Below are 16,612 nucleotides of genomic sequence, written 5' to 3'. Positions count from 1 at the left end.
ATAATTATTGACCTAAAATGTCAGGTAATAATTATGTATTAAATGTTTTATTAATAATTTTGTGTGTGGGGGGGTTATTATCTTAGATGACCCCTCTCTTTTTCAAGGGCAGGGTCATCCAGTGTCTGCCATTGTGATCAGATCACTCCTATTGGTCAAGATTGATCTGATCACCATCAGCCTACTTTTGATTGGTTTGAACTGCAGCAGATCCTGAACTCACAGCAATTGACCTGGAAGCCCCCTTGAATTCCAGGTCAGTGCAGACAGGAGCAGCAGTGCTCCCGCGATCACGATTGTGACGAGGTGGAGGCATTTTTGGGGCATGACGTACCGGGCGTGAAGGGGTTAAGATCCTTTAGTCTTTACTGATTATTTTTTCCTGCAAACCATTCCCCATTTTAGTCGCCCTCCTCTGAACTCTCTACAGAATGTCAATGTCCTTCTGGAGATGGGGTTTCTAGAACTATACATAATACTGTAGGTGAAGTCCGACCAGAGATCTGTGATTTGCCATAACCATCTCCCTTTTTCTGATTTAATCCCTCTAGCTATACAGCCCTGCAACCCTAGTGCACTTCATATTTATACTTCATTTATTGCAAGACATTTCTTTTGATGCTACCTTTTTGAACTGGATTGCTTTAGGGGAGATACCCAGAGTTTGATGGAATATTTTTGATTGATTTATATATTATTCATCTGTTTACATACTTATGCACTTATCTGTTTCTATATTTATTGATTTAGTTATTTATATCACTTATATGTTGCTTATCTTATTTAGATGGATACATTTGTATATTGTATTGATTAATCCATTAATTTATTAATTATTTATTCAGTCATTATTGCACTTATATTTAGAGCAGGGAAATCATTTCGCTTATATTTATATTTATCTTGGCACATTTTTAGTATTATAATTTTGGTGAGATGCATTGTCGCATTACCTGCTTACCTTCATTTGCAAACATGATTAGGTAAATTTTATTGTAGGGGACCAATAAAAAACACTACAAATACTAAAAAACATCTGAATAACACAAACGGGAAAAAGACACAGATGTGCTTAACCCCTTCGTGACAAAGGCTGATTTTACTTTTTGTACCCTTCGTGACAATGGCCTTTTTAACATTTCTGCGCTGCTTGTGTTTAGCTGTAATTTTCTTCTTTCCCGTTTACTGAACCCACACACATTAGATATTGTTTTTTTCAGGACAAGAAGGGCTTTCTTTAGATGACATTGTTTTGATTGTATCATATTATTTACTACTAAAAAAAGTAGAAAATATGGTGAAAAATTTAGAAAAAAATGACTGTTTCTAACTTTTAGTTGAAAAATCTTTTACTCATCTATAAAAGGTAATGAAAAAACCTGCTAAATGGATTCTACTATTTGTCCTGAGTTTAGAAATACCCAATGTTTTTATGTTTTTTTGCTTTTTTCTACCCATTATGGGGCAATAAGTACAGGTAGCGTTTTGCTATTTCAAAGCCATTTTTTCCAAATCTGGTAATTCTTCCCCCCATGTGCCATTTCGGGTATCTTTGAACTCGGCCAATGCAATTTACCCCATCAAATCATATATTTTTGAAAACTAGACAGCCCAGGGTATTCCAAATGCTAGTATTTTAACTCTTTCCATGCACCATATCTACCACCAGTTTTTGTCAAACTTTGTGGTAGTCATTTTTTTGCATTTGTTTTGTCACACACATTTTACTTCAGGTATGAATTAAAAGGTTCTCGTTTATGTCACTATCACAAAACACCCCAATATGTGTTCAGCAACATCTCCTGAGTACAGCGATACCTCACATGAATGATTTTGCCTGGCTGTTTGGGGGCAAAAGGGCCACATTTGGGGCATGCGCATTTTTCAATGTTGAACTTTGGCATTTGGGGATCCACTGCCTATGCCCTATTTGGTACATCTTTGAGTCGGGCCATTTCAGTGTGCCCAACAAAACCATATATTTTTCAAAACTAGACACCACAGGGTATTTTAAATGCTGGTATTTTAACTCTTTGCATGCACACATTTTACCACCAGCATGTTTTCAAAGTTTGCAGTAGTATTTTTGTGTGTGTATTTTTCCCACACACACCTACTTTATGTATGAATTTACAGCTCCTGGTATATGCCGCTGTCACACGACACCCCATAATGTGTTCAGCAACATCTCCTGAGTACAGTGGTACCCCACATGCATGGGTTTGTCATTTTTGTGGGAACTAAAAGGCCACATTTGGTACGTGTGCATTTTTCTAATTGGAAATTAGGTGTGTGGCCATCCTTCCCCCGGTGTTAATTGGGACGTTGTTGAACCTGGCCAATTCAATTTACCCCATCAAATCATACCTTTTTTAAAAGTAGACACCCCACGGGCATTTAATATGCCAGTATTTTAACTCTTTCCATGCGAGAATTGTTTTAAGCTAATATGCTAATTTTAGGACTTGCTCACAAAAATATATTTTTTATATATATATATATTTTTTTTGCCTTTTTTTTTTTTTTTAACATTTTTTTTCAACTTGAAGGTTCCCCTGATAGTGACATCAGTGGGAAATTATTTTTACATTTTACTGTTTTTACTATTTTTTTTCTAATTATTATTAATTTTATTTTATTTTTAATTTATTTTTTCTAATCACACTGTGATTAGAAAGCTGAGCTCCATTGACTTGCATGGTGAATGCAGTACCTGTATTCAACCTGCAAGTGGAGCCAAAGTTCTCTAGATGGTCTGGACCATCTAGCGAACTTTTAAAATTTGTTGGTTCCTGTTACAGGGCAGCGGCCATCTTGCTTGATGGCGAAGATCATCGGCAGCTGCGGCTGTGACCGCTCTCCGGAGCGGTCACAGCCCATCGAAAGGTAAGTGTTTGGTGTCGCTGGATGCCTCCTGATCGAGGCATTCCAGCGACACCATTTAAGTTTAGGAGGCGATCATCGATCGCCTCCTAAACGCTTTTAAAACGGGCGTCCGCCGCCATACAAAGTATGGCGGATGTTGACGCCCCGTGGAGGGGCCAGAGATGGCCCCTTCGTTCCGATCGCGGCGTTGCTGAATGCCTCGAGGTCGAGGCATTCAGCAACGTTTTTTGGGTGCAGAAAGCGAAAACAGATCGCTTTCTGCACCCGTTTAAAGACGTGCCGGTCCTGGCACGTCAATTGTCGTAAAGCACATGCTTTTCCGTGTCGTGCCAGGACCGGCAATTGTCGTTAAGGGGTTAATGATGGAATACATAAATATTATGATTTCTGTTCAATCAGTAGCATTGAAGCAATGTAAAACCCATGCATTGGTAGCAATATACCATTAGTGCCAATTTATTAGTGATCTGCAGAGAATGTTATCTCTGAATTTGCCATCTTCAGATATTATACAATCCAATGCACAATAGTTAACTGTTGGTGTGCCAGTGCACAGCATAACCTTCTCTAGTATGCCGAAACCTTACAATCAGGCCCCTGGGAATCAGCGTAGCTAAATGGACAGGGAGCATGTATGTGTGTGGGTTAGTGCATGCTCAGGGCATGTCCGTGTTTTGATTGGGGTATGTTAATTGAGGGGTGGGAGACCCTAGGTGATATAAGGTGCCCTCTGGGTGACCCCGGTCACTGTCCTTTTTTACAGACACGGCCAACAGTCTTACCTGCTTCCCACCCTCCCTCCCTATTTCTTGTGTACTAACTTTCTTTCTTTTGTCACAGCTGGCGGTTTGTGTGTCCTTGCCGGTCTGGTTTTGGTAAGTGATGGAGTTTGGATGCTGGTGTAATGGAAGGCTCAATCCTCCCCTAACCTCTGGTGTTTTATTGGACGTGCCCACCGAGCTTGTTGGACGGCTGGTGGTTAGCATTGGTGGTGGGACAGCGAAAGGTAGCTGTCAATTTTGTTTGGACGAGGGGGAGGTGAGTACCTGTGGTCTGGATTGTGCAGTGTGAGAGGCCGGCAAGGACGGGGTTAATTCGGTTCCTGTGTTGGTTATGTTTTGAATATGTTACGGTAATGTGTTATGTATATTTGTATATTTGTATTTATTATTTATCGGTTATTGTATATTATTCTTATTGGTTTATGGTGTTTTGGGCCAACACAGTGTTTTATGGTTTTATAATAAAATTGTGCTGTGGCCTGCTTTATCCAATTTCGGTCTCCGTGTCGTTATTTGGTGGGTTAAACTGGTATTGGGTTTACAATGCACGATACACACTACCTACATACAAGATTTCACGTTCTTTTTTTCCTAAACAAATAGCCATAGTGTATTTTAGGCACTACCAGACAAATTAAGCAATTTTACTGTGTGTCAGTTCTCTCTCTAACAAGGTGTACATTTTGTAAAATTTTAATCTGCGTGCATACAAGACAGAAGCTTCTCAAAATCATTTCTTAATGGCATGGCAAATTATAGACAGTAACTAATTTCAAACTTCATAGCACTTGGCTTTTATGATTATTTCAAATCATTTAAATGCAAATGAATTTCCAGAGAAAGGAAAAAAAACATCAATGCCCTTGAGTAGCAACATGTAATAGGTCTGCAAGCTAGAATCACAGTGGGAATTTGAAGCAGTGTGATAAGGTTTGACAGGAGGTCTATATGAAAGTGTTTTCCTAAATCCAATTTGCATTTCATTTTATATAGTATTCTATTTACCCATTTTGTCATTCCAATATGTCTTATTTATTTAATCATAAGCTGAAACTCAATCTTCTATCACAAATCCACATAAAATGTTTGCAAAGGAAAATATCATATGGTTTGTAGTTTCTCTGCAATGGTCTTGTTAATCCTCTGATTAAATGTTGCATTCTTCACCCACTGTTAATACTAATTTAAATGCACGTCAGATGTTATTGTTGCAATTAAATAATACAGCTTACTAATGTATTTAGGAAAATTAATAAATACACAAAGTTTGTAGAGAGCTCATTATATGACTGTAACATCATCCTCTATCCATATTGCACTGGGAACACTGCAAAAAAGATAAAATGGGAAAAAAAAATATTTTTTAAAAAAGTACACCAATATTACGACTACATTTTACTTATGCTGCCAAGCATTAATTGATATCCTTGCTAAACAATGAACCTACTACGAAAAGAAATCCTAAGCAAAAATGTGAATTTTTTGCTATTTAAGTATAGGGTTTTTTACATATTAGCATTAATAGTTATTATGTAGGTACATCAAACAGAGGAATCATGGTCTAGGTCATTAGGGAATGACAAATCCCCCCCACCTCTAAAATTGAATGAGGATTGCATTGTACATAATGCTTAGATAACAATTTGAAGCTATTGAAAAATAACTGATTTACATGATATGCATCGTTACACACAAATAATACATGTGCCCCCTGACCTACTCAAAGAAATGTTGATAAAAAGAATATAACAGGGGTTTGTGGAAATGGACATATCTGGGGCTAATATAAACAGCTTGATCCATGGGGCCCACGGAAAAGGGGAATATGGTTCATGCAAGTATGCCTTAAATTTATAACAATGTTAAATTTTTTCATTAATTAAATATTAATATTACTTTAGGGCTGATAAATCTCCTATCTATTTTAACATGAGTTCTTGAAAGAATTGGGGAAAAATCCCTAATAATTGGATGTTAGAGAAATCTAGAGAGTAGTACTACTACAAGAGTAGTTGTGGAGTTCATTACTATATTACTATAACTATATTACTATTATTGGGATAACGCCATCATATTTCGCAGCACCGTACACTGGGCAAATAGGACATAAGGCATATGCATCACATAGCAAGTTGTACTTTTAGAAACAACATTTTATGTGATAGGGAACGTTATAATTGTCCTATTTGAATATGTGACACTCAAAACAACAAAGTATCCAGTTAAAACACTTCTCTTTGCTGATATGTAATATCAGATTGATTTATACATGTTCTCTTAACAAAGAATATGTACCCCAAAATATACCACTGTCATGTCAGGAAGTATTACTTATAGTTCATGGATCGAAACAGCAACATTTATCCTGTTAGTGTATTGGAGTTAATAATAACAGAAGAGATTTTTTAAATTTAAAAAAAAAATTTTTTTTGGAGTAATATCTAATTCTGAAAAACTGTCTTCTACAGAGATTTACCCATTAAGATTTTATAGCTGAACTTTTGTTGCTGCTGTCACTAAAATGTAACAATAATGAGCAACTATATAATTTGTCAATCCTTATTAGTGAATTGCAAGACCCAATCCCTTCACTAAGATATCCCAAACTATGGATACCTATGACTGTAAGAGAACACCAACAGTCAGTGGTTGGCTGCCTCGAAAACAAGTTTAACTACTAATAAGGCAATAGGTCAATCTCTTCGGAAGGGTTTTTTTGTTTTTCCAATATTATCAAGTTGATAACTATTTAAGTAAATGCATATATACTAATCACTGGTATCTGTCAGACGCCCAGAGCTCTACAGTATTCTATATTCCGGTAACCCAATATATAAGTGAAATGTCTATATGTTATTGTCGTTCATTATAATATTGTGATAAATCTGAGCAGATTAGTATCTACTTGTTTTACAGGTAATAGGGACCATAGGGGTTAATTTTTTGCTAAACATAGAGCAATCAGAAGGAACATTCCTTTTTTGTTGCATGTTTAGAACCTTCCTTTACAAATATGGCCAATCTATCCTGTCCAAACCTGGCCCTATACCAAAATGTCCTAAATGAAACTATCTACAGAAAATAGCTATAGTTTAGCCGGTTTTCTATTGAGCATTTTCTCCTGTTAGTATGATAATGTAGGACGCTGGCACCATGTGGCTAGAAGTAAAATGTTCCTGTAGATGAAAAACGAGGACTGTTACTGAGGCAAACTGAATCGCGCTGGCAGTAGCTTCCCTGCAGATGCAGGTCGCTTCCAAATGGATTCTGTTTATTCTCTCATGGCCGTCTTCCCTTTACGCTGGCAATCCTGTAACAAAACACATCTCACATCTGAATGGTTGTTGGTTTTCAGAAATCTCATATGAGCACGAGAAACACTTTGTTTGTTAAATAAATGTGATTTATTTTGGTATATCGTTTGGAATTATGCAATTTATGATGTTACAGAATAAAATGTATCAAAGAAGCATGTCGGGGGTAGTAATTATAGTAATTACAGCCAATGCCAAGGGAATTTTAATTGATCGCAGCTGTGATAGCCTCCGTCTATAAATACTAAAACGTTCTGTTTATGACATTAAATGCTACCAATAGAACAGTAATGTTGCATGTGTATTCTCTCTCTCCTATATCCACATATTATGTGTTTTTCAAAATAAAACCGAGCGGGTGGCGTGACATATTTTCTACAGGATTACTGTGTATTTAGGTCTTTTAGTTGCTGCCATATTATCAAAGCTTGCACGTTTTCTAAGCCTGTAGAAAATATATGTTATCTGTAAACAAATTCAGGAACTCTGATGTATTATTGATCTTGTTTTGAGCGATTATCTGACGTTCTTGGAAGGCCTGTGTGTGAAGGCTTAAGTGTTATCCCTTACTGTCCTCTTTAGAATATATGTGGAAAAAGAGATTAACATAATTAATGAAGTGGCATTAACTTAATGTTTGATTTAAATCATCTGTTTGATGAGTAGAAATGATGGCTCCCTTTACCTTTAGAATTAAATTTAAAATTCTGGTACTAACATTATAAGGCCCTCCATAACACTGCTCCTCCATACATTTCTGCCCTCATAAGCAAATACTCCTACTCGATCCCCACGTTCTTCCCATGGGCTAAGGCTCTCCTCCTCACTTATCACCTCTTCCCTCTCCCATCTACAAGATTTCACCCAAGGAACCTTCAACATTCATCTTCCCTCCCAACATTTAAGAAACATCTCAAAACTCACTTCTTCAGAGAAGCCGCACCACCTTAGCTGCTAGAACTTCCTTGTCATTGATACATCCACCACACCACCTCTCACCCTTTCTCTGCGCCTTATACCCCCCACACTACCTCTCACCCGTCACTGATACCCCCCGCACTACCTCTCACCCTTTCTCTGTGCCTTATGTTTGTCACCCCATTCCCTCAAGATTGTAAGCTTGCGAGCCGGGCTCTCTCCACCTAATGTATCGGTTTGTCTTAGTCTGTCAATTCTCGTCTTGTCATATCCCTTGAATTTATGTATTGTATTAAGCGCTGCGTAAACTGTTGTCGGTATATAAATACAAGATGATAATAATAATAATAATATATAGGATGCAAATACAGTGCTGTGAAAAAGTATTTCCCCCTTGCAGACTTCTTCTATTGTTACTTATTTAAAACATTTAAATGTTTCAGATCATCCAACTAATTTTAATATACAATGTATATGATTTTATTTATTGAAGGAATGCAAAAAAACAGAATGTTGCAGAATCTTGTAATACCTTTTTTATTGGACTAACAGTATTTAAAATAATAGACGAGCTTTCGGGAGTCCTCCCTTTATCAAGTCAAAAGCATTTCTGACCAAGCAAGTGAAAAACACAGTTTAAAACTGACCAGTACATGTATACATATATACAGGGTTAAAACAGGGGTTAAAACAACACGGTAGAGAATTTGCAGACAAAAAACTAAGAGGGTTGTAAATAGTAGATAGTGGCATATACTGCACAGATAAGGCTGGGGGGGGCAGGGGTAAGCGTGTAGGAGAGAGAGAAGAAGAGAAAGAAAAAAGGTTATAGGAAGTTTTGATAGTGTGCTAAGAAGCTCAAATCCACATTAAGTCCTCTGTTTTTACAATCATAAAAATGTATCATTTTGGCTTCAAATGTCTTTCTTTCTTGGGTGTTTTTGAAATGACCTCTCAGTGTTTTGATTTTAAGGTCATGTATGGAGTGACCGGTTTGGGTGAAGTGGTGCCCAACTGGAGTGCAAAGGTTTTCTTCATCATGATGATTGATGGAGTATCTGTGCAGATTCATCCTTTTATTGAGTTGCTGGCAGGTTTCACCGATGTAACACCCTATAGTTCATTTGGTGCATTGACTCATGTATACAACATTTTGTGAAGTGCATGAGTATGATCCTTTAATATTGTATGTCTTGTTGTTGTGGGTGGCTGTGTTGCTGGTACAGATGTGTTGGCAAAGTTTGCATCTGGCTTTGTTACATGGTTTGCTTCCATTATCTGTGTGTGTAGTTTCAGTATGAAGTTTGCTACTCACCAGCTTTTGTTTGAGATTAGCTGGTTGTCTGACTACAGTACAGTATTATTACTACAGTACTATTTATTGAAGGTAAAGAGTTATCAAAACCTATATCACCCATGTGAAAAAGTAATTGTCCCCTAATATCTGGTTGCGCCACCATTTGGTCTAAGGAGTTATATCAAAGTTTAGATAATTTTGCAAATCCACGCACTTATCGATATTACTTGGGTACAGATTTCAGGAGCTAACTGGGGATCTGGCATCAGCATCAGTAAACAGCTACCTAGTATAAGCACTTAGACTGGCAAGGTTAGCATGAGTAATTAAATAGAATTCAGTCCCTAATTAATTATAATAACAATTACCCTTGTGGTTTCCTGTTTAAATGGTCCCTAGTATCACTTCCTGTAGATGCTCATCACACCTGTCTAGAATGTACATGTAATATCCTGACTTGTCTCCACTCTACCCTATAGAAAGATGACAGTTTCAGATATGAATATATGGCACATCAAATGTATGTATGAAAAAACACAAAATATCTTATAATTATAACTATATATCCAACTATGTAAATGAAGATCTCTAATGATTATTATCATGCGTCCCCATGTGCCTTTAATTGGAGGAATGGTAATTCCATCAGGGTAATGGGTGTGGTTAGGCATTTATTTGATGGTAATAGAGATGCGATACCACCTACTGGTGGGCCGAAGGTATAACACTGAAATAATGCAGAGGTGGGCTGCCAGTGCATGTGTTATGGGATTCCCTTACCATTCTTTATGAATATCAGGAGAACATGTGAAGACCATGACACTTTGCGTTAAAACCTATTATACAAATTTTATTGATAATAATGATTTAGTTCTCTTTCAGGAAGGTAAGATCACCAGACCTTCCCTTTAACAGGTGATATATTATCTGAGCTCCACAACTAACAATTAAACCATTATGCTTTGTGTGAGTACACTGCATGTCTTTTCATCTATTAACAGACAAACCATTTGCCAGATAAGCATGGTTTACTAACATTTATACAAATGTAAATTATATTTTTTTCCCTCAAACAAGAGAAATTGAACATAAATCAAAACTGACTGGATAAACTAAATTTTGTGCTTCTAAACTCTGATCTTACCAACACTAAAGATCATGGGTAACTCACGAGTTACTGTAAGCTTACTCTTTGCTAAAAAAAACCCCAGCTTCAGCGACTGGTACTGACTTTAGTCTCATTAATATCAACAGAAATGGAGAAGAGCTTATGGGCTTGATGAAAGCTCTTCGGAGCAGAGCTCTGTGCCGTGGGGATGTTTTCAGAGTAGATTTAATAGAGAATTTCAACAAAAATGAGGATATCATCATTTTGGGTTTCTTTGATTCATGCAGACATAGTACTAGCAGTTTTTTTTTCTTCAAACATTTAGTATTTTTATTCAGTTGGTCTTCTACACAATATTGTGACAGTCAGCACTTTGGCACAAACTTTTTTTTTTCAGGTTGTTTAAGCTTAATGAAGCCACTTCCAATGCATTGCCCCACTTTAAATGAGGGATGAGCTGCAGTGGCTCGATAAATGGATTACTGTTGGAAATGTATAAGTTACAGTTGAGATAAAGTCACTTCAGCCCTGCATGATGTACTTTAATAATCAGGGCCAGATTGGGGATAATGACGCAGCCCTGGCACTTTAAGACAGCAGCTGCCTAAAGATGTAAGAATGGCCGATGCCTGCATATGACAGGCCGTACATTATGTTTTTATGCTCATGTGCACATCGGGTGTGTATAGAGTAATGTTGTGCAGTGGCTATCTAGGCATTTGCCCGGTGTGCCAGATGGCCAGTCCGGGCCTGTTAATAATCATTCCAGATTAAAGGGAAAATCGGGTCCAGGCTAACTAGAACAAATTAATAATGTAATTATTAACAGAAAGCAAGCAGATATTTGGCATAATATAAGCAGGTAATTACAAAAATATTTTTAATAAATTATAGGATACATTTAAAATATTCTCTTTCTTTGTGTTTGTAATGATATTAGAGAACATGGATGGGTCTTACGTTGAGATTCTGTCTGCCACCCAGTGGGAAAAGTCTGAATAGCAGTTAAAGTCATCTCAAAGCTGCTTCAGTAAATTCATTTTAGAAAAAATACTATCAATTTCAGGGAATCTATATTATTTGCGTAATAATATTCTAACCATTCTTTACCACAAGACTAAAATTGCAAATTTTCATAGTAAAAGTACAAACATTTCAACGGAGGGGGTTACTATATCTATTATTCTATCCATTCTATCAGAAAGCATCGAGTCCACGAAGTCCCTGCTCCCATAGAAATATTAATTTTTCTTTGCAAATCTGATTTAAAAAAACAAGAAGAAATAACAAGAAGCTGTTGTTTAAAGGAAACTATGTAAGATAATAAACCGATTTATATGATAATGATGGATATTTTACAATTGAATACCAATACAAAAAAAGATGGACATCATTCCATCTGAAGTTACGCTTGAAAAAAGCCATGTTTGCTGAATTGAATCTTTACCCATAATCGGAGCATTAAAAAAACAAATGTTTCATTTATTTATGGACAACAGATGTAGCCTGTGTCATTGTCAAACCAACAAGCTGTGACGGGTATATGACTTTTAATAAAATTGTAATTGTCTTAGTTGCGTTTTATAACAATGTTGGTATTATCAGCACAGCTTCTGTCTGATGAAGGTAAAGAAATATGTTTCCAGATTCATCCTCATTGGCTGTTGACCATCCGGCAACACTTTACATTCTTTATTAATTGAGATGCATTCTCATTTTAGCATTATGTTTTCACCAAATTATTGGGTGTTTAGTTGTTTACACGTTTTCATTTATTTACACATTATCTGCTTGATCTTGCTATTTTATCTAAATATTACCACTTTTAGGGCCGAGGATCACTGTGATACACACTCTGCACTCCTAGAAAGGAGGGATATCCAGAGATGAAACAGTCGCACAGGAATTTGGGTCCCAATTCGTATCTGTCTAGGCAGAATATGCCAATGCCTGGAGCCCCTCCAAATTATAAGACAGCCCAGTGTATAACAATCCAATGTATACACACTGATAATCTTGTTATCATGGCACCTGTCAGTAGGTGGAATATATTAGGCAGCAAATGAACATATTGTCTGTGCGTATAGGGTTGCGTAGCCGCAGACCAGTCAGGGTGCCCATGCTGACCCCAGTCCACTGCCAAAAGCGCCTACAATAGGCACGTGAGCATAAGAACTGGACCACGGAACAATGGGAGAAGGCAGTGATGAAAGAAGCCAGACCGATGAATCACGTTATATTTAACATCACGTGGATGGTTGGGTGCGTCGCTTGCCTGGAGAACACACGGCACCCGGATGCATCCATGGAGGCTGCACCTCGCAACTTACAGGACTTAAAGGATCTGCTGCTAACATCTTGGTGCCAGATACCACAGCACAGCTTCAGAGGTCTAGTGGAGTCCATGCCTTGATGGGTCAGGGTATTCGTGTGCATGGCTACAGAATCTGCTGGCTCTATAAAAATCTAAAAAAAATTCTGTTTCATTAAAAACACCTGCTGATTATTGTGCTGCATCATTTTACAAACTGACTTAGACACTTGTTACAAGGTTATGGGGTTGGTAGTCTGTCTAGTTAATGTTTGACAAGCATCATGTAATTGGTAACATCTGCTCCTAAAACAAAAAGAGGATTGCATGGTTAATTATGAGCTCTCATTATTTACCAATTTGCCTCCTCCAGGCAATGTACAGAGTAATCCTCTTTTGAAACCAGATATGTAGCATATGATATATATGATTCTTACCAGATAAATGAAATTAAGGTTTTCATGTATGATTTTTATATCTAAATGTTAGTCTAAATATATTCTTAGTACAGACATAAATACATTAGCATAAAGTGAAAACATTTCTAAATTACTGGGATATCATTAAAAATGTGCTGTAGTGTTCAAAAAGGGGTGGCCAAACAAAAGTTCAGCATTTAGAGGGCTCTCGATGTAATAGGACTCGGTTCATGCGCTGCTATGTTGTATCTGCTAGGGAGGAGCCGCTTGCTCCTGCTGACAGAGGGGAGATCTGCTTTATAGCAATGTGCTTGAATGTACATATATTGCACTTATAGGGCCACCCTCGTGAAGTGTCCACCCTACATACACCACTGCACACAGCTCCCCTTTCCCTTTTTGAGAGCTGAGCAGCTGTAGATCTTCGTAGAGGTTGGTCTTTGGTTGGTTGGAAAAAAGACATAGACTTGGGGAGGGACTAGAGGGACTTTTATCTACCAATCATGGGGGTAAAGGAATAGAAACATCGCAGCAATGGGGTGAAGTACCCAACAGTTCCCTTAGAGTTCTCTAGTATGACAGCTGATTGTGATGGATTACCAATGGGACACCATTGGGGTGTTCTACTGCTAATTAAAGTGGCTGGACATACTGACCTGCATGCATGTTAGGAGGGTACGTTCGTAAAAAGCAATTCTCTGGCAATGTTCTAAATCTGGGTAATTACCATATAAACCGCTGGAATGCCACTGCTGATTGTTCTATATGTAGCGCCAGTAGAATTGCTTTTTATTAGACTTGGGCACCAGGGGGCTCTTCGTGTTCGTCTTCGTGCTCGTCTTCGGGGGGGGGGGAAACCTTCGTATTCCGCGAATATTCGCCCGTTCCTGTCTTCTCTTCGGGCGAATATTCGCGGACATTCTTCAGCTCGTTTAATCTTCGTTTCCTTCCCGGTTGCCTTGCAGGGGTTAATACGGGGTTAACAACACATCGGAGCAGCAGCAGCTGCCGTGAAGGAACGTGTGTGCAACTCTATTGGTCGTTTCGGCAGGGGGCTGGTCTGGCATCAACTAGTGAATTGCAGAACGCACTTCATTCGTTGATGGCAGGCCAGCCCCCTGCCGAAACGACCAATAGAGTTGCACACACGTACTGAGGTGTACTGTACACAAAATGACCTAGAGACAAATGCTCCAAGGAACTTGGCCTCCGTTTATCATACACAGTCACACATCCATAGATGTTTAATAAAAGAATAGGGATTATTTTACATTTTTAAATTGATTTTGGACCACTTGTAATACATGCCTAACATTTGCTACCTATTTACAATGGCATACTTTGCAACAACCCAACTTTTACTGGACAGGACTGGAAAAAAGCAGGACTGTCCACCAAAATCTTGGGTGTGTTGGCAGGTATGCGGATGGAAAAATGTTGGACAAGAACTAAAAAATAGCTTAGGGTTAATGTACGGTTATGTTTAAGATTAGTAGCAGTGCACTGCTTTGGTTAAAGATGTATTATGTCTAAATAATAATTTAATTTTAATGGGTTTTAAAAAAAAATTAGGGGTTTATTTAAATGTATTTTAAAGTTAGATTTATTATTTAGTACTTTATTATATTTATTTAATGTTTATACTAGTGCTACCTACCGAGCTATAACTACCAACGTGTATTTGCATACCTAGTTTAGCTAAATTAGATGGGACAGGACTGGAAAAAAGCAGGACTGTCCCTGAAAAAGTTGGGTCTGTTGGCAGGTATGTGGATGGAAAAATGTTATAGTATGAAGTGTGAGTTATAGCGTTAATGCTAGTGAGTGTAGAAATGAAGGCCAGGACAAATAACAAGAGGAAAGGTCCTTGTGATTTTTGCATTGTACGTGTATGTGTTATGTGTGTTATGTGTGTTGTCACTTGTCACTGTGTTATATGTGTTATGTGTGTTATGTGTTATGTCACTGTGTTATTTGTGTTATTGTGTGTGTTATGTTTGGTTGGTTGTGTATCAGAAGGAAAATAATGAAATGGAAATGGAAAAGGAAATGGGAAAGGCGAATGAGTGGGCAATTGGCGACCCACTCACCTGTTTCACCCCAGAGCAAAGCATCCAAACACTGTCAGTCCTAGACGTTTGGCAGCGGACTTCCAGAGCTCAGACACAAGGCCCTAGCGTAAGCTGGCCACTCCGGCGGAGGTAGCAGGCGTTGCCACACCGCAAACAGACGCAGCCAGGGGGGAGAAACTGCCCTTACCATTAGGGACATTTGAGGCATGACACTAGCCAGGAAGCGAACTGGCATCGAAGAGACGCTGGCACCAGCAGCAGCAGCAGAATTGGGAAAGGCGAATGAGTGGGCAATTGGCGACCCACTCACCTGTTTCACCCCAGGGCAAAGCACCCAAACACTGTCAGTCCTAGACGTTTGGCAGCGGACTTCCAGAGCTCAGACACAAGGCCCTAGCATAAGCTGGCCACTCCGGCGGAGGTAGCAGGCGTTGCCACACCGCAAACAGACGCAGCCAGAGGGGAGAAACTGCCCTTACCACTAGGGACATTTTGGGCATGACTCTAGCCAGGAAGCGAACTGGCAGAGAAGAGATGCTGGCACCACCACCACCAGCAGCAGCATTGAAAAATGGGAAAGGCGAATGAGTGGGCAATTGGCGACCCACTCACCTGTTTCACCCCAGGGCAAAGCACCCAAACACTGTCAGTCCTAGACGTTTGTCAGCGGACTTCCAGAGCTCAGACACAAGGCCCTAGCATAAGCTGGCCACTCCGGCGGAGGTAGCAGGCGTTGCCACACCGCAAACAGACGCAGCCAGAGGGGAGAAACTGCCCTTACCACTAGGGACATTTTGGGCATGACTCTAGCCAGGAAGCGAACTGGCAGAGAAGAGATGCTGGCACCACCACCACCAGCAGCAGCATTGAAAAATGGGAAAGGCGAATGAGTGGGCAATTGGCGACCCACTCACCTGTTTCACCCCAGGGCAAAGCACCCAAACACTGTCAGTCCTAGACGTTTGTCAGCGGACTTCCAGAGCTCAGACACAAGGCCCTAGCGTAAGCTGGCCACTCCGGCGGAGGTAGCAGGCGTTGCCACACCGCAGACAGAGGCAGCCAGGGGGAAGAAACTGCCCTTACCATTAGGGACATTTGAGGCATGACACTAGCCAGGAAGCGAACTGGCATCGAAGAGACGCTGGCACCACCACCACCAGCAGCAGCAGCAGCAGAATTGGGAAAGGCGAATGAGTGGGCAATTGGCGACCCACTCACCTGTTTCACCCCAGGGCAAAGCACCCAAACACTGTCAGTCCTAGACGTTTGGCAGCAGACTTCCAGAGCTCAGACACTAGGCCCTAGCGTAAGCTGGCCACTCCGGCAGAGGTAGCAGGCGTTGCCACACCGCAAACAGACGCAGCCAGGGGGGAGAAACTGCCCTTACCATTAGGGACATTTAAGGCATGACACTAGCCAGGAAGCGAACTGGCAGAGAAGAGACGCTGGCACCACCACCAGCAGCAGCAGCAGAATTGGGTAAGGCGAATGAGTGGGCAATTGGC

The sequence above is a fragment of the Sceloporus occidentalis genome, unplaced genomic scaffold, assembly GCF_023333645.1.
Source record: "Sceloporus occidentalis isolate IW3139 unplaced genomic scaffold, rSceOcc1.0.p SCAF_260, whole genome shotgun sequence".
Lineage (NCBI taxonomy): Eukaryota > Metazoa > Chordata > Lepidosauria > Squamata > Phrynosomatidae > Sceloporus > Sceloporus occidentalis.
The sequence above is the reverse complement of the archived record's forward strand: the minus strand, read 5'-3'. Positions refer to the sequence as shown.